This window comes from Triturus cristatus, chromosome 5_1 (assembly GCF_964204655.1).
Source record: "Triturus cristatus chromosome 5_1, aTriCri1.1, whole genome shotgun sequence".
Taxonomy (NCBI): Eukaryota; Metazoa; Chordata; class Amphibia; order Caudata; family Salamandridae; genus Triturus; species Triturus cristatus.
The window spans coordinates 994,506,421-994,532,911 of NC_140587.1; the positions used below are offsets into that span (position 1 = coordinate 994,506,421).

Here is a 26,491-nt window from a genome sequence, read left to right on the forward strand (position 1 = left end):
AGTCATTTTAAATCTTTTGATTTGCGTCAAATTTGGCACAAAAGTTCATGTTTACACATTGTTGCATGCCATGTGCATGCCCGCGTTGGCTCTAGACTGTGACGTCATACATAATATCCAAAATGGCCACCAAAATAATGCAGAAAACTTTAAAATTCAAATGTGCGTGGTGTAAATATTCATACTTAGTGACATGTATCAACATTTATTAATATGTATTATATATTAATATATACTTTTCTTTTGCTTTTAGCTTCATCACGTGTTCTGTAATGCATGAAAATGAGTAGCATGTCAAAACAATACCTTATTGAAAAACTGAGAACCAGAGGTCAAGCTGTCCAGCACAATGATGTTGTTACAGCAAATTGGTTCATCAGTGTTCTTTATCAGGATAACACTTATGAAAGACTTATTAGGCCAGCAAATGCTACACACAAACATTATGGGTCAGCATATAGTGTTTTAGAACATAACCTAAATAAATGTAAAGAATTGGAATGCATACCTATGAATATCAGACTAGTACAGCTTACTGATGGTTCTGGTATTGAGCAGACATTAAGGAATAACAATGCAGTGTAGCATAAATTGTGTTTTTATTTACAAGCATGACAATCTGAGCTGCAACTGGCTCAGGAAAGAAAACATAGTGATGCAGATTTATAGCACAGTTAAAACACGTTCGGCAATTTCAGTTCCAAATAAAATTTCTGGAAGAAAAGCATGTTTCTTTTGCAATGAATCTGATATTTCTGTAATGCATAAAGTGAAAACAGATGACGTGGATGCTAATGTTTACCAGTGTGCTGATTTAGTTCAAGACACAGCACATATTGCAAAATTGACTATGGGTGCTATGCACGCACAGGATACTGAACATCATCATAAATGTTTAGTTGGACTGTATAACAGAGCATACAGTGCATGAAAAAATACAAATGAATCACCTAGTGAGACCTCTGTAGAAGGAATAGCTCTAGTCAAACTTTTATCTTATCTGAAAGATTCCCTAGTGGGAGATTTTAAAACAGTTTTCTAACACGGCAACTTAGTAGGTCTTTACACAAGCAGAGTAAAGCAGCGCAATTCCACTGCAGGTAAGTATAACTTGGCAAGACTAAAAGAGCAAATTTTCAGAAATATAAGAGGTTCGAAGGAGGACAATGAAGGAAGAGATGTCCCATAAGCTTTCGGACATTACTTAGGATCTGCATTAGTATTTGCCTGTGACAAGTCAGATTCTGAGGCCGTAAAATATTGCTAATGCAGTAAACTTTGTTAGAAGGGATATGATGCAGAAATCTGACAACTTCAATGGAAGGTTTGGAGATGATTGTAGGAACCAATACAATGCAACACCAAGGAACAAACTTCAATTACTCAGCACCAGTCCACATAACACTTCTTAATCCAAAGACAAACTAACCTCCTTAAAAAGTAATTGCAATCTGTTTGCTAGATTATATATCCAGTGTCAGGCAAGTAATGGTAATTTCGAAGAATTTTTCAAGCACGAAAATCTGTCTTTTCAATAATCTATATCTGTGAATGGAAAACTCAGAGAAGGACAGAAGTGGTAGCTTTTGGACAGCGTTGTTGAAACTACCAGAATACCCAACATTTCTCCGCAGGTGGATGTAAATATATATGATGGTGCAGCTATAGTAAATATGCTACCTCCCAAGACTTGTAGAACATTTGATGATTATGCTTCCACAGTTCTTATACCCAACATAGAAATTCAAGCAAGGAATGTGAAATTATATTTTACTAGAAGCATTAAGCAAGTGAGTTCAAGCTAACACTCCTGTACCCAAAGACTGGCATTGTTTCCTTAGACTAGGCGAAAACAAGACAGAGATGCTTGGTTCTTTTCTCTGATTTACTGAGAGGCATGTGCAACTTATTGACATCAAAGGGCAACAAGTAATTGTCACGTCAGAATAAAGTTGTAAGTTCCACATTAACTATGAATTTTGAAATTATTTTGCCTTGCAATAATGAGGAAGCAGACACACAAGTTATGCTTCATTCTTTCCATGCAGAAACTGGAGGTCATACTAAACAATGGTTCGCACAGTAGATACCGATGTAGACATTCTTACAATTGAATATTTTAAAAACATTGGATGTCAAGAATTATGGTTAACATTTGGTACAGGAAAAAAGTTCCACTACATACCAGCTCACACTATTGCAGAAAGCCTAATCGTTGATATAGGGGTTCTATAGGGGTTCTGCTCAACACCTCCCTCAGCTTTAATCTGCAGGTATATCAAACTGCAATCACCTGCTTTTATATTATTTGATCTCTTTAGAAGATCTTTCCTTTCATTCCTGACGAAGTTTTAATCGCCTCGCAATTAGACTACTGTAATGGTATTTTTCTCAACAGAAACAGTTACTCCCTGAACAAATCTCACAAGTTGCAAAATGCGGCTGTGCACCTCATTCTTAATACCCCAAAAATATTTCTCAGTGAGAGAAGGCCTTCAAGATTTCCACAGGCTTCCAGTCAAGAAGCAGTTGAAATTTAATGCACTTTATATAGTCCACCTAGCTCTGCACGGTAAGGGGTCATTGGCCATTAGGTCATCCTTTCGTCTCTATAACCCAACTAGGCTTTTAAGATCAGCTTCAAGCAGGAAAGTTAACATGCCAAAATTCCAAAAGGCAAGAAGGAGCAGCTGACAACTTATGGAATACCCTGCCAAACCACATAGCAAAAATCAACTCTCGCTCCTCTTTTCAAAAACACCTAAAATCCTGCTCTTCTCTTGTTAGGCCAGGTGTCTCCCGAAGGGGTGTAAGAATTCCTGGACACAGCGCCTTGACACCTGCAGGTTTAGAGTGCTATGTAAGTTTCTTTTTCATTTAAGTTTGAATTTCATTTCATATATGTGAATACATGCACTTTTTCCATGCTGTTATCCGGTTGTGACATCATTTTGGGTTTTCACGGGAGAGGGAAGAAAACAGCTTATGACACCTGCATGGAACTATCTTTTGCTTCTGCTGCATTTACATTTCTGTCAGATCGACCAAGTTCTGTTGATCCTGTTCAGTTCAGAAATGTGGAGAGATTCATTGTACTAATGTATAGTCACACTTCTCTATTGCATGAAAGAAACAGTACTCACCAATTCATGTTTGCAAGAGGCAACAGAACTATTGAAAACATCCTACCCACACAAGACACTCTTCTTTAACATGTTAAATGATCTGCGTTTAAAGGGGCCCATGTTTGGGGTCAGACTATAATGCCCATGCAAGAAATTGGAAATTGAAATGATAGGGGCTGGAAACAGATTGATGGAGTAATGTCACCACATTGGACAACTATTCTGAAGGCATCTATGGCAAGAAAATAACTTGTATTTTGTGGGCACAAAAAGTTGTGCCCAAATCAATGCAAATGATTAAAGGTGAGCCTCCTGTGCACCGACCTTTGCTTTTGCGGTATAAACTGTTATCACGATTTAGACAGTATACAAACTTGAATCATCATTGTTTCATATTATAGTAATGTTATCAGGGTTTAATATGGTCTTGTATTGTTTAATTAAAATGGAAACATTATCCACAGATTCATAAAATGTGTTGTAAGGATGCAAATAATGCAAATTAGAAGTTTGCTTCCACTACAGTGTGTGTGACTTATTCCTGGGGTCCTTATTGGTGGCCATTTTGGATTTAAATTTATGACGTCACAGTCTAGATCTAATGTGGACATGCACATGACATGCACTGATGTGTACACATTAACTTTTGTGCCAAATCTGATGCAAATCGAAAGATTTCAAATTCTTGCTTGAATTTTGTCGGCCATCTTGGATTTTGATTAGACCATATGACGTCATAGGCAAGATTCACTTGAGATCTTGCTCTTATGTGATTACTATTAGAAAGACGAATGTCTGTACCAACTTTCAACTTTCTATCACAAAGTGAACAATTTTCATTAGAAAACAGGCTTAACAGCCATACTATTGCTCAAAACGCATGACATTCAAGACTCATTGGGTCCTAAAGAGAGCCTTTTACGAAAACAAACTTCCTTTCTCAGAAATATTCCATAGCCCTCTTTCTGCTGTACTGCCGGCTGGAAGAAAAGCTTGCAGATACCTTGCAGGTAACACAACACTAGAAATAACATGAAACAGAAATTACATCCCTAGTCATGTCAGCCATAATAAGATGAAAGTGAAATAAGAGGCCATACTAGGCCTTAAATTGAGCAAACATTTCTAGCCGTTCCACTTGCCCTGATGACATTTATTCCTCCTATATTTCAGGGAACGTCAGAACTCTTGATTCCATTTATCCCTGAGATTCAGTCACCTTGCAGGGATCTGGGTGCCCGCTCTGCAAGTATGTAAGTCTGAAACCTGACTGGAAAGGCACATCTGTGAGAAAGACTTGTGCACAGGTTTACTGACATTCACATAGTGTTGTGTTGTGTGAATGTTAAGAAATTGAACTGTACCCGATTCATAAGTCGTGAGTTGATATCGTCATGGTAGCATTAGTGAAAAAAAGCCTGTTTTGCCAGAAGCTAAGTGTCGTGCTATGGTGCAGGGGCGAGTCAGTGCTGCCTAATTTGAGATTTGTACTTGATGTAAAGCTTAGATTCAAATATCATTGCAATGATGACTGTCACATGATACACCACATAAAAGGTGTCTCAGACCTACAGGCTGGGTTTAGATCAGGTACCGGGACTATTGAGCAGACATTTAGACTGATGCTCTTGTATTGGAAAGTGGTTGTCCTGGCCAAAGGCAGTTTGTATCTTGCCTTTATTGATTTACGGTGTGCATTTGACCTAGTCCCTCGGGGCTGTTTGTGAAAGGTTTTGTCGGAAATGGGAATGCCCGCATATTTATTATCCTTGGTAATGAAGCTTCATACAGGTAACTTTGCGCAGGTGAGGTGGGGTAAGCAGGGGGAGAAGACCGCTAGAATACCGGTGAATAGGGGTGTCCGCCAGGCGTGTGTGCTTGCTCCCACTGTGTTCACCTTATATGTGAACAGAGTGGTGGAGCATCTTTTGGAAAATCCTACCGATTCACCATCCCTGGCGGGCAGGAGAATACCCACCTTACTATTCGCCGACGACACCCTGCTCATCTCCAAATCCCCGATGGGCCCACAAAGTCTCCTTGACAGTTTCCAAACTTTTTGCGAGAAAAGGGGTCTTCAAATTAATACAGATAGAACTAAATATCTGATCCTTAATCCCCCGAAGAAGCTTGGAAAATCTCCAATTTTAAATCGGGTGCCTTTGGAAAGGGTCAAGGAGTTTGATTACCTTGGCATTCGTCTCACTGATACTATGCGGTGGACTTCCCATCTCCAGAAGATGTTGCTGAGTCAAAAAAGGGTGGTAGGGTCTCTTCTTAAAGAACAACGATTATCCACCTCAAAACCTATCGCTCCTGTGCTGGACATCTACACAGCCAGAGGGGTTAGTGCGGCCCTGTATGGTGCAGAGCTATGGGGCTTGCAGAATACTGACCTGCTAGCACGTTCAGAGAGTAAATTTCTGAAAGACTTGTTGTCCCTCCCTTATAGTACCCCGTCCTTACCTCTATTTATGGATATGGGCTGCCGCTCTATTAGCGAACAGACAAGGCTTCGCCCCTTGCTCCTCTGGGCTCGCCTATGGAGAGTCCCTGAATTAGTGAGTTATGAAGATGGGCTGAGGGAGATTTTATCGCTGCCCGGTTGGTCAAAAATTGGGTGGTTAAGGGATGTCAAATTTTTGCTGGGGGAATTGGGTCTCTGGGAGTCATGGTATTCCAGGTCTGCCCCTCCCAAATCCGCCTTGAAGAAGATTTTTTTTTTGGAATTGGGTAGTGGGTAGGAACAACTCTAACCCAAATGTATGTAGATCTTCCAGTGAATTCATCTTGGTTAAGGACGTGTCCTTTCGGGAACCCTATCTCGATATAATTTCAAAACCCAGAGAGAGGGCCTTGTATATCAAATTTAGAATTGGTGTCCTACCAGTTGGAGAACTGACTGCCCGCTGGAAAATCCCGGCTCAAACTAGTCCCTTGTGTGTTTTCTGTTCGCAGAGGACTGAGTCGGTTGCCCATCTATTGTTTGAGTGCCCTGCCTACAAAGCCCCTAGATCTACGTGGTTAAAACCATTATGTAAGGAGCTGGGTCCTAGGCATTATATGGTAGCCTTGAGAATATTGAAGTCAGACACACGGCCCTTAATTGTGTGTGGCATGGCAAAGTTTTTAAATTGGGCCTGGGTGATTAGATCAAGAAGGCTTAAATTAATTGTTTAATCGGAGGATTTTAATTTGTGTGTTTAGGTAATTTATTAATGCCATTTGTTTATTGTATATTTTATCAATTATATTGCATTGTTATGGCTCTTTTTTGTGTTTTTACCATATTGTATGTATTGCTTTTTAAGATAAGTTTTATCGAAATAAAGCCTATTGACTGAATGACTGTAAAAGGTGTAATTTCACTGGAATTACAGCTTTCGTGTGGAAAGATCTCAATATTCCACTTGCCCCTTGTTAGACCTGTTATCCTTAGGGTGGTCTTTCTTCAGACCATTGGCCTTTTCCATTCTGTTTTTGCTGATTCTTTTTCTTGATCTTAGGACTTGGAGCACTTTAGCACTGCTAACCACTGCTAACCAGTGCTAGAGTGCATGTGCTTCTCTCCTAAACATGATGTCTTTGGTGTATACCTGATTGGCATATGTGATGTACTAGTAAGTCCCTTGTAAAGTGTTATCCCATAAACCAAGGGCCTGTACTACAAATGCTACTAGTGGTCCTACAGCACTAATTGTGTCACCCACTACTGTAGTGCCTGTGTGTGCAGTTTACTGCCACTGCGACTTTGCATTGAAAACTACTTGCCAGACCTTAAACTCCCCTTTTATTACAAATGTCACCCCTAAGGTAGGTCTAAGTAACCCAAAGGCAGGGTGCTATGTAATTAAAAGGTAGGACATGTACCTTTATGTCCTGGTGGTAACAAATAGCCTTTTTCAGTTTTAACTACTGTGAGGCCTACCCCTCTCACAGGACAGCAATGGGAATTCCTTAATACACTTTTAAGTTGTAATTCCTGATCAGAGAGGAGTAGCTTTTTCATCTTTCATATGGTTGGAATGGTAATGATGAATCCTACTTACTGGTAAAGTTGCTTTAACGAGACTGCTTTAAAAATGCCACTTTCAGAAAGTGGACATTTCTCTGCACTTACTGCTCTTTGTGCTTGACCACCTGTCTCCAATACACGTCTGGGTGACAGCTACACTTTGTGCATTCACTCTAGACAGCCAAAAACACAGGAAGCTGAGGCTCATCTACATTCTGAGCACTCATTAGCATTCATATGCATTCAGATGGGTATTCGTGCCCAAGGAGGAATGGGAGGGAATGACACACTTCAATAGGTAGTGTCCTGGCCACACACAAAGTACTAATTTACCCCCCCCACAAATAGCCCGGCAGACAGGACTGGGTTGAAAAGGATTCTTATGCACTTCAGAGAGTTGCTTTGAAGTCAGCCCCTTCATCAAAGGTACTTTCGGGCATAAGTACTGGGTCTCTGACCCCCTAAAATCAGACACTTCTGGATCTTGAACTGAACTTCTGTCAGAAGGACTGCTGTGCTACTTAAAAAACTCAACTGGACTGCTTTTCTGCGTGTTGCCCTGCTGCTCCATGACTCTGTTGGAAGGAGTGTTGGACTCTGCCTTCCCTCTAAGTGATCTCCAAGGGCTGACTGGATTGCCTCCTGTTCTTCTGAAGTCTCTGGGACACAAAATACTTCTAACTCATCACCTACAGTTTCTGGGACCAACTTCAACTTGCTCCTGACCCCCAAGATGCACCTTCTGAAGTCTTGGGCCCTGTGAATTGGTTTTTGACCCCTGAAATTAAGGTTTTGGGCTCTTTGTTACAGCGATCTGGCCCATTTGCTCTGGAACTGCGCCGCTTTGTGAAAGGACCAGCGTAAGCCACCCTAACTTCATCTCCTCACACCTTTTTATGTAGAAAAAATATATATTATGAGAGTTGCGAACTTGTCTCCCATTCGTGTTAATGAAATGAAATGAAATGAAAAGTGGGGCTTATATAGCGCAACTGTCACTCCTGACGGAGTCTCCTGGCGCTGCAGATAACTAAGACCGGCTGTAACAATATAGGCTAAATCGGGGCCAGAGAGCAAGCATCTGTTAATCCGAAGATCCAAGTGTTAAGGGCTCTTCTAAACAGTTCTTCCCGTTGAATCTCTCTCAGTTCCTTTGGCAGGCTATTCCACGCCTTTGCGCCCAAGACCGTTGCTGATTTCCCTCCTTTAGTTGACAATTTAAACCTAGCTATTGCAAGTAAATTTGGAGAGCTAGATCTGAGTGTCCTTATTGTGGTATATGATTTAAATCTAGTGGAAATATAAGCAGGGCCCAAACCGCGAGATGCTCTAAAGGTTGTCAACAGTAATTTGAACAGGATTCTTTTATGGAGCGGAAGCCAATGTAGGGTCTTCAATGCAGCAGAGGCAGACGCTCTACGTGGAAGCCCTAAGACCAATCTGGCTGCTGCATGCTGAACTACTTGAAGTTTCCTCAGGGAGGCCTTATTCATCCCTGCAAGGAGGCTATTACAGTAGTTGTGCCGTGATAATATAAGAGCAACTGTTACCGTTTCCCTTGCTGCAAGCGGGATGGGATTGAAAAATGTTTTCAATGTTTTAATGAGGCCAAAACAAATACCTGTTAATTTTACAACATGGGGTTTGAATGAAAGTGAAGAGTGAAACAGTACTCCCAGATTTTTTGCAACCTCAACCGTTGAAGGGGGGGCTGCAGTATCATCTGGCCACCAGGCCTTGGGTGGAATTTTTTTTTTTTCCAATAGGAAGGATTTCTGTTTTATCGGTATTACAGCAGAGATTGTTGTTATTCATCTATTTGATGACTGCCGTAAAACAAGCTTTGAAATTTTCTTCAGCTTTCGTCGATTTCTCATCGAATGACAAAATTAGTTGGGTATTGTCAGCATAAGATGTAATTTCGATCCCAAAAGACGAGATCAATGAGATGAGTGGAGCCATATATATGTTAAACAGGAGAGGACTAAGAGAAGCCCCCTGTGGGACACCCGTAGACACATTATGTTCAGACGATAGACAGGAGCCCAGAGAGACCACCTGCTTTCTATTTGACAGGAAGGATGTAATCAATGCCAATGCGTGGTTGGAAATGCCATATGATTTTAGTCTGGCTAGCAGGATGTCATGGGAGACGGTATCAAAAGCGGCCGACAGATCCAAAAGAATCAAGACTGCCTTCCTGCCACTATCCGTTATGAATTTTAGGGTGTCTGATATCTCAAGTAATGCCGATTCTGTCAAGTGTTTTGGCTGAAATCCACACTGGCGGGGATGAAAATTAGATGTAGACTCAGAAAAGCTGGAGAGTTGTTTGTAGACTATTCTCTCTGTGATCTTACCCAGAATTGGTAGAATTGGATATAGGCCTGTAGTTAGACAGATTAGATGGTTCGACATTCTGTTTTTTCTTGAGGGGCTTCACCATAGCAAATTTCCATTCATCGGGCACTATGCCCAAGGCTAAGGAGGAATTCACTATTCTATTAATCAGCAGATTAACAACATCAATGATATGATGTAGGAGAATTGGAGGACATGCGTCCAGTGGCGAGCCTGATTTACAGGCTAATATGGCCTCTTTCGTTTGAGCTAATGATGCGGATTGAAACGATTGAAGGCCGGGACAGTCCATTCCATGGTCTAATACTTTTCCATTGGCAAGGACCTGAGATCTATAAGTCTCAAAATTACTTTGAATGTTCTTAACCATGTTTTCGAAGTAAAGTGCAATTTCATTACAAAGTGTAGATGACGGAGGGATCACAGAGTGTAAAGCTTTAGGATCTGTAAAAGATTTTACAATTTTAAATATTTCTTTTTGACTTTGCTTTGCCATGATGATTCGATTGTGAAAATATTCTTTTTTAGCAGCTTTAATAGCCAAATTATATTGTTTTCTAAATTATTTGAAAATTTGCAAGTTAATTACTTCATATCCCCTTCGTCACTTGCGTTCAAGCTGTTTACTACGCAGATGGAGATCAGCCAGGTCTTTTGAGAAGCAGGGGTCATTGTGGTTTTTCCTTTTGGACGCACAAATTCCGCCTTTGGGAGGGTCTAATTTGTTCCCTATAGATGTTAACCAGTTGTGCAATCTAACCGAGTCCTCTCCCGGTTCCCCCATGAGTGTTGGAACTGTATCTTGAGCTGTTGCTAATAAGAGGGGGTTGGAGACTAAAGACTGCCATTTCCGCCTGGGTGCACTGATAATGTTACTGTTACTTATGCCTACACCGACCTTTTTAGGAATTGGAAAGACGAAAGGAATAAAGCTATGATCAGACCACACCTGTGGAATTGGATATCCGATCTGAAATGACATAAGATTAGTGCAAACCGTGTCCAGTGTATGCCCCGCACAATGTGTTGGTCCCTGAGCAACTTGTTTCAGGCCAAGTAGGGTGACCGTTTCCAGAAAAGATGAAACTCCTGGGCTATTATCACATTCCAGATGTAGGTTGACGTCCCCAAGCAGTGAAAAATTCGAGTATCTAAGCACTGCCTCGCTAAGAGCATCTCCTAAAGAGTCAAGGAAGACATTGCAGTTACCTGGAGGACGATATAGCAGGACCCCAGAAAAGGAAAAGGAGTGATTTATGGTGCAACAAATGCCCATATTTTAGTCCTTGCAGGGTAAAGGTCTTCCATTGTAAGGTCTCTCTATGTATAATGGCTACTCCCCCTCCCCTGCCGTCCTCTCTATCTTTCCTGCACATAGTAAAGTTTGGAGGCAAGGCGGCCACTATATCTGGATTACAGTCTTCCTTCAACCAGGTTTCCGTAATACATAGGAAGTCTAGTTTATTATCAGTAATTAATTCGTTGATGTCCAAAGCATGCTTAATTAAAGAATGTGCATTTATTAGACCCCCTCGAATGGAAACCTGATGACAGATTTCCTTTTCCGAATCATTTGTGATATACTGGTCATCTAGAATTGTCTGTGTCTGACACTTCCAACAACTTATAGGACCTCTGATGTTATTAACATCTAAGAAGTGTCCGCATTGTTTGCTACTATTCAATTTCTCCAAATAACAAGCGGTCAGATTTCTTCTAGGGAGGCCACAGGCAGCGTGGCTGGCGCTGGTCGCATATCGGGCGCGAACGAGCGCAGACGGGCTTGCCTTCGGCACGCCGCCGGCGCGCCCGCTGCGCCCGTCCGCTGCACGTCAGCGCCATTCCTTCCCTTTATACAGTGATGGGTGTGGTATTGCGAGAAGCTAGACCGTCACCCTTGCAAGATGGTGGCCGATTATTCTCCCTCCGGAAGTAGGGGCAAGAATATCGCGTCGATACTCCCTCCACACAATCAGCACAAGCTGTGGTGGACCGGGGAGTAGAAGCAAGGAAGCCAAGACAAAAAGTAAGAATGCAGTAAGAATTCTTGTCTTTTATCTTTTAGGCAACTACAGGGCTAGTCTAAAAATAACAACAAGCAGCGCAGTGCAGAGGTAAATTCAAACACAAACAGTTAAAATAGAGCAAAGAAAGAGCCTTCGCGTTACAGCTGAGCAAATTATCAAAAAACTTAGTGTATGTTTCAAGTAAGTATGTAACTAAATCCCTATGCGCTGTACTAGAAGTTTTTAACATTCAATATTTGACAATATATACACATACAAATTGAAGAGCTAATTAAAAAAAGTCTTCATTATTTGTGATTCTCAAAGATTTGGTGCATATTCAAAAACATGACACACATCATTAACAATCTTGATTAATAAACAACAATGGAATAAAATCCAATGATTTTTGATCTGTGGATTCCACTTTGTTCTTGCATCACCCTATGGATTTTGGAACATTGGTCCCTTTCTCAGGGTCCACTGTACCAAAGTAAACCCCAAAACATAATTCTATCAACCAAAACTTACATAACAAAAGGAAACAATTACATCAACCAACATAGGTCATTCTGTAAATCTATTATCTAGGTGTCAAATAATTGACATAAACATCATACACAACCAAGTTAACGGTTATTCAGAGTGCTGTAACATGCCCGTAGTGTGTAAAAGTCATCCTCCTCGTCTAGCTCTAAGAAGTCAAAGAACAGTGTGTATCCTCATGCATAAACAACCACAACTCTAACTGCCCATAGTGAGTCACCAGCACGCTACCCAATTGAATCACACCAAGTGCATGTAACCATTAGAAAATAAGTTTGTACTCACAATATAGCGGAACCATCAGTTGCTAAAAACATGAGAAAAGACTGTCCTGTTCTTCTGTGGATTAAAACAATGCTTTAGTCAACAAATTTGCGCTAATCTCCTTGTTTCAACACCCTTTTTAACACCAACATACCTTTGTTTTGTGGTTTCGATTACATAACTTTTGTATAGCTATATGTATACTCAACCACCTTCGATGATCTGTAAGAACCCTTAACCAACAAATAAACACCATTTATCAGCCAGTACTCCAAACTCACTCTCTAAAGTATCTACACCATCTCTCCACGAACACCTAACGGTTTCTTAATGACCAATTTTCCGTGCTCCTAACAAGCCTACACAGTCGCATGATTGCGGCATCTTCCGCATGAAAAATGAATGACTGACTAATAAACTACCAGTCACTTCACAGCTATAGTCACGGCCATCTTTTCACTGTCAACATAGAGCGTGTGTGAGTTCCTAAAACCACCGTAACTGGACTAATCTCACAAACACGTGATAACACTACACTGAGATCACCACTTAGTTATGTGAACTAGACTGCCAGTGTAAAAATTCACAATGTATTAAGTTATTGTTATTGTTATTGTTAATTTAATCTTGTATAGCGCATATATACCAGCAGGTCTCATAGCGCTCAGACAGAGGAAGAAACAAAACAACAAAACAAGCTGGGTCCCTAGATACTGAAAGATTTCACAACCATATCAAACGCTTCTCTGAAAAGGAGGGTTTTTAGTTTTTCACGGAAGGGAAGAAGTCTAGATTCCTTCCGTAACTCTCTGGGCAACTGATTCCAGAGTTGAGGCAGGAGGATCGAGAAAGCTCTCCCTCCTTTAGATGCCAAATTAAAATGAGGGCATATTAGTCTACTGGCTTCTGCTGAGCGCAGCACACGTCCTGGCACGTATTTGAGTACCCGTTCTTTTATGTACTCAGGGGCATGTCCATAAAGGGCTTTGTGTGTGATACACAAACCCTTAAACTTGGCTCTTTGCCTAATGGGTAACCAGTGCAATTCACTCAGCAGAGGGGTAGCATGAGTTTTTCTGGGTAATCTAAAAATGAGCATGGCTGCATCGTTCAAAACTATCTGCAGTTTATTTGTCAATTTCTGAGGTAGCCCAACATATAGTGCATTTCCATAGTCAAGTCTAGAAACTATAGTAGCAGCTACTATTGTCTTCATGGTCGAGACCGAGAGGAGGGGAACAACTTTCCTCAGCTGTCGCAGCAGACCGACACAAGTACCAACCACCGCATTAACCTGATTGGTCATAGAGAGTTCAGAGTCGATCTTTATACCCAGACTTTTCACCACAGGTACTGGTGTGGGGGGGTTCCTAACTCCTGAGGCCAAAAAAGATCATTCCAGGGATTACCTTTAGTTGAAATGGCAAGGACCTCCGTCTTGTCAGGGTTGATTTTTAAAGAGTTAGCCGCCATCCAGCCAACTGTGAACCTGAGTATGCTCTGAGCAGACTGTTGGGCGTAGGCCGAGTTCTCAATCCTTAGGATAAGCTGAGTGTCATCTGCATAGTTGAACACTCTGCAGTCCATTTTGGCTAGCGCGGTCACCAGGGGCTGCAGGTATATAATAAAGAGAAGGGGGGATAGTGCGGATCCTTGAGGGACCCCGCAAGATATGTTGCCCTTGTCTGATACCTGCTCAGCCAATTGGACCCTCTGCGTTCGTCCTGATAGAATGGAATCTAGCCATTTATGGACCTGTCCTTGGATGCCCAGGTCTGCCAGGCGGGAGAGTAGTTTTTGGTGGTAGACCGTGTCGAACGCCGCTGACAGATCTAGTAAAATCAGGGCGTTCGATTCTTTATTATCGGCTTTTCGTCTGAGTTCATCCACGACCGACAGCATAACCAACTCAGTACTATGGTGGGCTCTGAAACCTGCCTGGTGGACATGGAGAATCTCATGCTTTTCCAGAAATGCTGAAAGAGTTATCAGAACATGTTTCTCTAATATGGGAATAAGGAGGATGTTATGGGGGAGAAGGAACAGGGCCTGGATCCAAGCCCTGAGATGGACCACTCCCAATAGGGGGGTGACTCATCTCTTGAGTTGGAACTCCCTGCCAGAGTGGAGAGCAGTGTGTCTTCACAAGGCCTGTCCTCAAAGGAGATAGCAGACAGGAAGGCTGAAATAGAGCTCAGGCTGCAGATGGCAAAACTCAAGATGTTAGAGTCATAAGCCCAGAGAGCCATGGAGGAAAACAAACTGGCCATGCAAGAAAAGAGAATAGCCCAAGAGCTAATTCTCAGAAAGCTGGACATCTGTGATAAACAAGTGGAGTCCAGCAATAATGGTGGCAACATACCTGCAATACCCTCAGGACACAAGAGGGTCCACATCCCAAAGGATGTGGCACCTACCGTTGTTATGAGAGATGATATTTACAAGTGGTTTAATGCCTGAGGTTGCTCTGGAGATACATAGATCCATGAGAAGGATTGTGGGGCAGTCTTTGGAGGCACATATTCAGTGAAGGAGGAATACCCTACTGGCCCAAGAGTAGGGGGCAGGATGTGTATCCCGCAATGAAGGATTCCGTTGTAAAGAAGTATATCCTCACTCCAGAAAAGTACTGCCAGAAGTATAGGGATAGCCAGAAGCTGCCCCATCAGTCCTGAGTGAATTGAGTGGATTTCTTCAGCAAGGCACTGGGTGTTTGGGTGAAGGGCAGTGAAGTAAAAGATTACCAGGAGCTTTACAATATGATGGCAAAAGAGCACATATTCAGTCTTTGTTTTGCGGAGCTGCACCAACACCTGATTGATAGCAAGCTCTCTGACCCCAGGGAGCTTGCCAAGGAGGCGGACCAATGGCTCAACATCAGGGTCCACAAGAAGCCATCTGGGGGTGATAACCTCAAATGTGGGCAGAGTGTCCACGAGAAGAAGGAGGAGAGGGATACAATTAAAAACAAGGAGTTCTCTAAAGGTCCTCAAAATAGCTCCACAGTGCAGGATTCCCAATCTCAACTTGAGCAGAAGAAAAATAAGTTTCCTGAACATAAGTCCTCAGGGAAGTTCACCCCTAAGTGCTATGAGTGCCATCATTTTGGGCAGTTCAAGGGTGACACCAAGTGTCCCAAGTATGCACAGCTCCCAACTGGTGTGAAGACACTGAGGCTGGCTAGTGTAGAGGTTGGGGAGAAGGTTGCCTCAGTTAATATAGGGGTTACAGAAGAGGTTACCTTAGGGTCCCAGTGAGACAAAGAGATGTTGCCAAGAGCCAATATGGATGGCAGCGCCAAGAAGTACAGGCAGTTGGTCACCATCAATGGGCAGCAGGTGGAGGCTCTAAGAGACACAGGAGCCTGTATGACTAATTTCAGGTGTCATCTGGAGTTTTCAGAGCAGGAAATTCCTAATGTATTCTACCAGATTATAGCAGCTGAGAACCATGAGAGTCATTATCCAATGTTCTGGTTCCCTTCAAATGGTGAGAGCTTTCAAGTTCCCTGAGGGTAGCTGTGAGTCCATCCATGCCTGTGGATTGTCTACTCAGTAGTGACATGGATTACACCTTTTGGAAAGAGGTGGAGCTCCGGTCTCACCGGGATTGCCTCAGTGGGTGTGCATGGCCACACTGACAATGGACACCCAAGAAGATAGTCAGGAGAACCTGGAGGATGGAAGAATGTACAGAATAGCTGCCAAAAAGAGAAAGGGCAAGGGGCATGGGAAATCTGCTCCTAAAACTCCCTCGGTCCAGGGGGAGGCTGAACCTGTGGACAAGGTCTCAAAAGCTACAGGGCATTTCTGCCCTGGGATGCCTACCTGACCTGTCCAATTGGCAGAAGGAAGGGGGTCTCACCAGGGAGATGTTTTGCAGAGCGCAGAAGGAGTGCCCTTCAAGGTCGAGGCCCAGGCAGCTGGCGACACCTCTGGTGATCACCTCATCTAATGGGAGAATGGTCTTCTGTACAGTGAGCCTAAGGTTCCTGAGCCAGGTGCCACCCTGTGTTGATGGTTCCCCAGTGTTACAGGACCTTCCTACTGGAGCTGGCTCATGATTTTCCCCAGGCCGGTCATCAAGGGCAGGACAATACCTTTGGCAGGCTTGTCATGAACGTTTATTGGACCCAGACGAAGGTGAGCTCAGATGCCTTTGAGAGGTCATGTATCACTTGCCAGGCCAGAAGGAGGTCAAGAGGGAAGCACAAGGCTCTCCTGGTTCCCCTTCCTCTCATCGTCACCCCCCCTCTGAAAGGACGGGAATCAATATTGTTAGACCTCTGGACAGCAAATCAGCCCTGCGCAACAGGTTCGTACTAGTTTTGGTGGACCATGGCGTTCAGTACCTGGAGGGTATCCCTTTGAGGATTGTGACAGTGACAGTGGCCAGGGCACTGATGGGGATGTTTACCCAAGTGGAGTTCTCCAAGGAGGTAGCATCTGACCATTGAACCAGTGTCATGTCAGCGTATATGTGGACGAGTGTCAAGTAACATACACGTTCTCCACATCCTATCATCGCCAAACCAACAGGCTTATTGAAAGGTTCAATAAAACCTCAAAGGCAAGATCATGGGTGTGCCAGACCCCTTGAGGCGGCAGTGGGACGTTCTCTTGCCATGCCTGTTGCTTGCATACAGGGAGGTACTGCAGAAGGGGTTTGCCCCTTTGAGCTTCTGTATGTGCATTCTGTCAAAGGGCCTCTCAGCCTGGTCAAGGAGGGTTAGGAGCATGCTCCCAAAAATGTCTTTCAGGATGTGGTCAGCTACATGCTGCTTTCTCTCTGCACACAGATGATATGCTTCTGGAAGAAGGCAAAGGAGATTCTGGAAGCCAGCCAGAAGACTAGTATGATATGATCAGAAGGTCACTCTGGTTGAGTTTCAGCCTAGCCAAAAAGTGTGGTGATGGAGCCTGTCGGGCCCTGGGCCCTATAAGACAGATGGTCTTGGTTCTCTGAGGTGAAGGAGTATAACATGGAGGTCGCCTATCTGGTGGACCTCAAGACCCAAAGGAAACCTTTACGGGTCCTGCATGTCAATCGCATCAAAGCCCATTTTGAGAGGTCTGAAGTGACCATGCTCCATGTCATAGATGATGGAATAGAGGAGAAGAGTGAACCTCTCCCTGACCCCCTCCCTTTCAAGGAGCAGTATGAGTCAGTTGAGGGTCTAAACCTTTCCCCTTCCCTCACACTAGACCAACAGAGGGACTATTGCCAAGTGCTGGGACAGTTTGCCTCTCTTCTAACCACAGGGCTCACTACATAGTGTACCCATGATGTTGACACTGGGGACAGTATGCCTGTGAAGAATATGATCTACAGGGCTTTCTGACAAGGCAAGAGCAGCACAAAGGAAGAAGTCTCCAAAATGCTGGAACTTGGGGTAATTGAGCCCTAAAGCAGCCCTTGGTCTAGCCCAGTGGTACTGGTCCACAAAACTGCCCCTCCAGGTACCACTCTGTACTCCAGTTCTGCGTGGTTTACCAGGGGCTCAATGCAGTCACTAAGACTGATGCTCATCTCATCCCCAGAGCTGATTAGCTTATTGCCAAGTTTTTCAGCACATTTGATCAGACTTCTGGGTATTGGCAGATCACCTTATCTGAGGTTGTCAAACAAAGGTCTGCATTCTCTACCCCAGAAAGCCACTTCCAGTTGTGGGTAATAAAGAACACCCCTGTCACATTCCAGAGGTTGGTCACTCAGGTCCTGGCTGGGTTGGAGAACGTCAGTGCTGCCTAGAAGACATTGCGGTCTTCAGTTCCATCTGTGAGGACCACCTGTGCCACCTCATAGAAGTACTTACGGCTCTGCTGAGATCAAGACTGTAGGAAGCTGGCTCTTTATATACTACACCAAAATGAGGTATAGTGTGCACAGAGTCCAGTGGAAACCCAAAGGTAGGCAGAGATAAAAGTAGTAGCACCTTACTCTCTATTTGTGGTAGTGTGGGCGAGCAGTAGGGCTTTATCAGAGGGTAGTGTTAAGCATTCGTTGTACACTCTCAGGCAGCAAATGATGTCAATTTGTTTGTATCAAAAATAGTATCAAGTTATTTTATTTATTAGAACCAAGCCAAGCCTGGTGCAGGTAAGTAAAATAAATGCTTTGCAAAATCTTATGCAATGTTTGACAATTGAATGCAGGTTCAAATGCAGGTGACTAAAAACAGGTAAGTCAATGTATTGAAATTACTTTTCAGTTACTTTTCAGATTACTATGTACATTACTTTTTAGATTACTTTTCAGATTACTTTTGCTAATCAGTGTGATATGCCTAGATATCACACTGAGACATCTCCTAGACAAAAGGTAAGTAATTAACTTTTAATACATAGACAGTTTTTGAATGTTCCATACAAACCAATTCCACACGGAACAATTTTCAAGGAAAAACAGTCAATGTATTCCTATGGAGAAAAATGAAGTTAACAGTTTACAGGTAAGTACAAGTTTGTGGAAGTTGGTATTCTGGGGTTAGAACAAGGGTTCCCCCAGGGTCAGGGATGCACTCTCAAAGCACCCTCAGCGGCCCTAGGGTGGCCGGGTGCAGAGTACTGAGGCACAATTTTATCCAATGGGGATAGAGGGCCTTCGGTTGGTGGCTGCTCACAAGCAGGCCACAAGGTTGCGGGAGCAAAGCTCCTGGTGTTAGGCTCAGGGTAAAGGGGATCTGAATTAGCACCCAAAGTACACCTGCTTCGGCGCAGGGGCGGCTGGGTGCAGGGGGCTGTTTTAGCGTCAGGTGGCCCGTTGATTTCAATGGGGACTCTCCGGTTGTAACAAAGACTGCAAGATCCGGGATGAAGATCTTATGGAGATGACCGCCAGTTGGAGAGGTAAATTGGGATGCCTGGGGATGCTGGGACACCATCAGTTGGGCCACCCAAGGCCGTGGGACTTCGGGTACAGGGGTGTCTTTAGGCGTCGGGTTTTCTTACCAGCTACAGTCACAGTTGTGGGGGTCCTCCAGAAAGAGACTGCAGGCGTCGTTTGGAGGGTTGAGACAGGTCAAAGTTCACAAGATCTCAGGTCAGGATTGCCAGGGAGACCTCCTTGTAGTGTTGGGCCGCTCGAACTTGGGCCGTTGGCATCAGGTGCAGAGTGGTGCAGACTCATAGTTTTGGCTGGGGCCAGAATCTGTTGGTGAGCAAATCCGGTGCTCACTGGAGACAAAGTCTTTTGTTTGGAAGGCAGGGCAGGTCCTCCGTGTTCTTGAGCTTGCTGGCTGCAGGACACACTGGGATTTTGCTGGAGCAGGTTCGACGTGGAGACAGGCCGGTAGGGCTGGGGCCAAGTCAGTGGGCGTCCTCCTCTTCTTAGTTTCAGCACGGATTCTTCAGTCCTTCTTCTTCTCTTCTTCTTGTAGATTCTTGTCTGAGGAAGCAAGGTTCAGGGTTGCCCCTAAATACTAGATTTAGGGGTGTTACAGGTAGGTTAAGGTTCGAACAATGGGTCCCTTCCTTGGGGTGGGTATACCCCCTATTATGCCACCCTCTAGTGGGAGGGGGGGCATATGCCTCACTCTGGTTGGCTGGGTCCCCCATCTGCAAGATGGCGGGGACTGAGAGTTGTGCTCTACCTCGCCTCCCCCACCTGAGGTGGGGCATTGGCAAAGGTGGGCACACCTCCCTTCCTCTCTTGGTTTTCCAGGCAATACTCCCGCCCAAAGTGGGGTTCAGAACAGGTGGGATCCAGTTTCTGGAAGCAGCAAAGGGCTGAGGTCGCTCACAAATGTGGCAAGCCTTTGAAGCTTCCCCTTCGTGGGCCCTGCCCATCCTGGGAGAGGAGACATGGCACCTTGTCCAAGGATATGCATTGTTTCAGACCCCCTAGAGCAGCAGGCTCTTGACCCAGGGGTCCAGAAACATATCTGGAGGTGGCAGCTGGCGAGCAGTTACTCAGCCTGGACACTAGTGTTAAGTCGGTTTTTTAATCCCTCTGAGTGCACTTTTCATTACATTCCACACTGGCATCAGTGTGGGTTTAATGTGCTAAGAAGTTTGATACAAAACTTCCCAGTTTTCAGTAATGCCATTATGATGCTGTGGAGTTCATAATGACATATTCCCAGCACCATATACTCTTAATGGCATTACTGCACTTACAATGTCTAAGAATTGGCTTAGACACTTTAGGGGTACATGGCTCATGCACCTGTACCCTCACCACTGGTATAGTGCACCCAGCTAAAGGGGTGGCTGACCTATGCCAGGGCAGTGGGTTGTACGCACGACACACAGGGATGTGTGCCATGTTGACTTTTCACTTTGTTCTGCACCAAAACACGCAGCCTGCAATGGCAGTGTGTGTGTGAAAAGGTACATGGCCTCTAAGGGTGTCACAATAAGTGCTGCAGCCCTTAGAGGCCTTCCCTGGCCACAGTGCCCTTGGTACCTGCGGTACCATTTACAAGGGACTGACCTGTGGCGAAAGACTGACAATTGGGTTTCGTTTTTAATGCCGTTTAGGGAAAGAACATAGGCCCTGGGTACCTGTTTGGCAGGAACCCAGGACACACTCAGTCAAAGCACATCAGCAGTTTAGCAAAACGTGGGGGCAACCATGCAAAAAGAGGGGACTTTCTTACAAAGCCTGATTATCAAGACCAGTAAGTGCCACATAGGGCAGAATTCTGTAGTCTATTTGGGCCATCAAGTAGGAGGAGGCAAGGTGCAGTCCATCCAGGACAAAAGTCAAACTACTCTGGCATGGGACCCCCCAAGACCCAGACAGAGGTTAGGGCCTTTCTGGGCTTTAATGGGTACTAAAAGAGATGTTTCAAGATGTATGGCACAAGAAGCAGCGCAGACAGGTGATCTGGACAGAGGCATGCTAGACTCTTTTTGACACCCCGAAGAAAGCCAAATGCATGGCACCTGTGCTCAAGGCCCCTGATTTCTCACAAGAGTTCATCATGCAGACAGGTGCCTCAGAGCATGGCATAGGGGCCGTGCTCTCACAGCTAAATGAAGAGTGACTAGATCAACTGGTAGCCTTCATCAGCAGAGGATTACTTCACAGGTAACAGATGTGGAGTGCAATAGAAAGGAAAGCATTTTCAGTGGTCTGGGCACTGAAGAGTTGAGGCCATACCTGTTTGGGGCTCACTTCAGGGTCCAGACAGACTTCAGACCCCTCGGTGGCTAATTCAGATGAGGTGTAATAATCCTAAATTGTTCAGGAAGTCCATCTCCCTACAGAGAATGGACGTTATGATAGAGCATCGCCCTGTACCTGACCACAGCAGTGCTGAAGGTCTCTCCAGGTTTTGCCCATGAGGGTTCCTAATACTCCCTGCTTTCTGCTGGTGGGGGAACATGTTGGACCTTACATTCTTAGCATGTTTTTCCACCAACATTTTAAATCCACATGTTTTTGCTGGTTTTAAAACTTTGCACTCTTTACCACTGCTATCCAGTGCTAAAGTGCTTGTGCTAGCTCTCCTTTAAACATGTTAAAATTGGCTCACATATGATAGACCTGTCAGCCTTAGTGGGGTCTTCCCCCAAGCTTTTTGTCTTCCTCTTCAATTTTTATTGACCTCATTTTCGCTTCCTTGGGACTCTGTGTTCTTTACCACGGCCAACCAGTGCCAGAGTGCTTGTGCTCTCTCCTCTAAACATGGTAACTTTGGCTTATCCACAAATGACATATTTGATTTACTGATTAGTCCCTTGTAAAGTGAGAATAAATGTGCTCAGGGTCTGTTAATTAAATGCAACAAGGGGGTCTGCAGCACTGATTGTGCCACCCACTTAAGTAGTTCTTTAAACATGTCTCAGACCTGCCATTGCAGCTGGTGTATGTACAGTTTTCAAGTGCCATTTCAACCTGGAAAACTAAACCTTTTGCCAGCCCAAATCTTCTATTTGACTACATATACATCACCCCTATGGTAGCCTCTGGACAGCCCAGAGGGCAGGGTAAAATGTATTTAAAAAGTAGGTTATGTACTTTTAAGTTTTGTATGACCTGGTAGTGAAAAACTCTTACATTTCACTACTGCAAGGCCTAACATTGGAGTTACCCTATTACATTTTATAAGTGTAATTTCCAGGTGGGAATAGGTAACCAGTTCATGTCTGGTATCTCTGGAATCAAAATTTAAAATCCTAACTTATGGTGAAGTCGGTTTTTAAATTATAATTCCGAAAAGATCACTTTTAGAAAGTTGGCATTTTCCTGCTTTAGCCATTTAGTGCCTGTAGCCTGTACCTGGGACACATGACTGGGTATAGCTGACAGTTGAGCTTTATGTATTTCTCCTAAACTGTCACTCACAATAGGGAGCTTAGGTGTGCATGGACTGGCCATCACTGGCAGAATGAGAGGGAAGAGATGGTCACATCCCTACTTACACTTGAATAGGTTGTGTGCTGCCTCCAAACCAAGGGCTGCATACCCCCTGTAGTTAGTCTGGAGCCAGGGCAGGGAAGGCTGTATGCCTGGTGGCTTCAGAGGAAAAGTCTAAAGGCTTCTTCCCCACTTCAAAGGCACAACTAGGTATACTGTAGCTCAGAAACCAACATTTCAGGACACTTCTGGACCTGTGGATACTCTGCCAGGAAGGACTGCTATGCTACTACAAGGGCTGCAAATCTGATAAACTTCTGCTCTAAAAGTACTGCTGCCCTGCTGTGCTGTGCTGAACTGCTGCCAGCTGCCCTTTTGCTTGGGGAAGAAGAACCCAACCTGTAACTTCATCTTGAACCCAGGACCACAGAGTGACTCCAAAGGCTAGACTTCTGGTGTCCTGGTCTGAGCCTTAGGGACATAAAGGCTCCCCCACCAGCTCCTGGGCACAGCTGCAGCAAATACCTGACCTGCCGCAAATTACTGACCCCCAAGTGGTGGTTCTCAGGTCCTGAACCCTTGGTGTGACTCAGTGTGCACAAATCAAGCTTTTGGGCTCTTTGCAACCGCAAACAGGCCTGTTTGCACCAAGACCACGCCGCTCGCACTGAAAACCAGCACAAGCTACCACCAACCCATCTCCTCACACTACAGCCTGTCTCTTTGGACTAAAGCTTTGACCGCTTACAGTGGACTGCCAATGGAAAGCTCCAGCCTACCAGTCCCCCGACGCCAGGCCTGCTCTTTACACCACGCCGAAAGCCTCCTGTGATACTCTCCTTGTTCCTCGCGACCTCTCCAACTCGACCGGGAATCTTGACATAAAACTTGAGAAGGTAAGCCTTTAGCTGGACTTTCTAGGGCTGTATCCTACCTGTGCTCCAGATGGGTCAGACTGAACTTTTGAATTTGACCTGGTTCAACACGACCAGATTGCGGTGGTTGGTGTTTTGCTCGTTTCGGTGCTACTTTACACTTTATAATGTAAAAATTCAGGACTCCTGTTCTATTGATTAGATTTTTATTTTGTTATGTTTTGGAATTGTTTTATTTATTACATTCTGTTCTATTTTCCTAACCTGGTGTGGGGTCTTTTGTGTGATGTTTTCACAGTTTCACTGTTTGAAGTATTGCACAAATACGTTACCCATTACCTCTGAGTTAAGCCTAACTACTCTGTGCCAAACTACCACAGGGTTGAGCACAGGTTTACTTGCAGTTTGCTTGTGCTTTACCCTGACTAGGGTTTGTGGTTGCTGCTTGACCAGGGCTCTTAACCCAGTCAACCAGTAACCCAATTTCCTAGAACACCAAATTGGCATATGTACCCAGGGACTACTGGTGGGCCTGTATCACTAATTGTGCCTTCCACTTAAATAGCCCTTTAGACATGTCGCAGGCCAGCCATTGCAGCCCATATACACAGTTATACTGCCATTTCAATGTGACAAAATAAATCTTTTGTCAGGCTTACACCTTCCTTTTTACTACATACAAGTGACCCCTATGATAGACCCTGACTAGCCCAGAAGGCAGGGTGCCATGTATTTAAAAACATGGTTTGTTTCATATGAAGAAACTGGGCCGTTAGTCTGCCAATGTCTGGATTATGGGAGACACTGTTTTGCATATATGTGGAAGAGGTGTGGTGCAGCGGTGAGGGTGCCTGACTCTGGACCACGGGGTTCACGGTTTGATCCCCGGCGTCAGCGGCAGGTTAGCCCTGCACCATGTGACTCTGGGCAATAGCTTGCTTAATCTTCCTGACCGCCCCCGGTGCCGGGACACCTCTCTGGAGGTAGCTGTGTGCTTTACAAAGGCTGGTATTTCATTTCATATAGGCCCAGAAAGAAATTTTAAAAGGTTTTTTGGAAGCTGATGTAAATAGGCTAGGTGTTTCCCAAAAGTGCTTCAGCCCAAGTTTACAGAACCATGCACGCACATGCATGATCCACTGGAGGCTGGTGCCACGGTCAAACCTTCAGATCTCTTCTAGCCCTTCTTTGTAACAAGCTAGTTCTGTTGTGGACCACAATCGCACCCAGAACAGCAGTGGTCTGAATCTAGCCTGGTGATCGATGCGTTTGATGTTTAAGTCCATACCAATGGAAATTATGGGTGTGCGCACAGGGAGACGTAGCAACTTCCTGAAGAATTAATTTTTTTCCCCCGCAAAAGTATTCCTACATGAAGACTCCCATAATTCCGCACCATAGAGGGATGCCGATTGTGCCCTATATTTGTATACCTCAAGTGCAGGGGATTCTGCATTGGTAATACTGCTCTTGTGTTTTTTTTAATATTGGTGGAGAATTTTGGAGCAGAATGGTCTTACTTTTGTGCAGATGAGGATACCAGGTCATTTTAGTATCGAGTGTAATGCCTAGTTAATTAAAAAGCGTCACGTATTCCAGCTTCTGTTTTTGGACAGCTATGTTCTTCTTGAATGATTTATGTGGATTAACTACCATATATTTTGTTTTGCTAGAATTTATTTCCAGGCCCTTAGAGTCATAGTAGACACTAAAACAATCTAATAAACATTGCAATCCCTTCGGCGTTTGAGACACTAGAATAGTATTGTCCACAAATAAAAGAGCTGGTACTGGCACCCCACCTAACTTCGGTGAGTTGTGTGCGCAACCCAGAAGGTATTCTGGGGCATCGTTTACATATAATGAGAATAGGGTGGGTGCCAGTACACAGCCCTGTTTTACAACCAGGCCGTAGCGGGCACCGTGCAATCCCCCGGTGCGCCGCACGGGTGGGGACCGGTTTTGGGCCCCTGGGGGCCGTTTTTGTTACAGGGCCGTTTTTGCAGCATTGCTGCAAAATCGGCCCTGTAACAAAATCGGCCGAAAACCGGCCCTGGCAAAGAGCTCGGTGGCACCCCCGCGGGGGGAAGGGGGGGGGGGGGGGCAAGCACTTTGCCAGGGCCGGTTTTGAATCCCAGTCCGGCCCTGTTTACAACCCTTTTTACCAAACCAAACAATTTAAACCATAAAACAGATTATGCAGTAACTAAAACACTCAGTTTAGGGGAGTATGTAATGCTTTTTTGCCTCTAATGGAAAGGGGTTTGCCTTCTAGTAGCCTTAGCACACTTTAGAGAAAATAAGTATAGAAATATAAACAGTCAACCTTAGAAGAAAACATCAGTTTTAAAGTAAAAAATTGAATATCACAAAGTTCACAATTTACCTTGCTGTGTTGACCTGCATCACAGGAAAAGGGCAGGAAAGCGCTGCATTTATCCAATAAGACACATTCCTGTCCTTTGTCCTTGTGTCACTTTGGCAGCCTTATGCCAAGGCAAGCACCTTCCTGAACAAAAATACCTGAGAGGCTTTGCCCTCTTTCTATGTGTGCTGCAGAATACAGCACACATTGAAAGAGTTTAAAGCGAGGAGAAATAAACGTATTCCTCCTCGTTACGCCTCTGCTCCGGAGGCGTATCTTTTTGGCAAATTACCAGGTTTACCAGGTTTGGTAAATCTGGAAATGAGTAAAAAACCATGGGAGCTGCATAGGATCATCCATGCAATGTCTATGGAATGCCTTCCTGATGCAGACTAATGCAACTCAGTGATTTGTGCTGTGCTGCATTACCCCTAATTTATGAAAACATTCAAAGCCACCAAACAGTGGCGGCTCCTTCGCTAAAGCAGAGGAGCATTGCCCCACTGCTCTCCGAGCAGTGCAAAGGAAAAATAAAATGATAATAACAGAACGTTAATATTATTTTATTTTTAGTCTAGAGCTCGCAGCCAGGTTAGGGTGGGGCTGGACTCACATGACATCAGAGGGAG

General features: G+C 44.3%; 1 protein-coding gene across 1 annotated transcript in view; it reads right to left on the minus strand.

Moving 5' to 3' along the window:
* The window catches only part of ADCY2 (adenylate cyclase 2), a 3,557,286-nt gene that overhangs the window by 932,993 nt on the left and 2,597,802 nt on the right, over positions 1-26,491 (minus strand). The gene's annotated exons all lie outside the window — the stretch shown is intronic.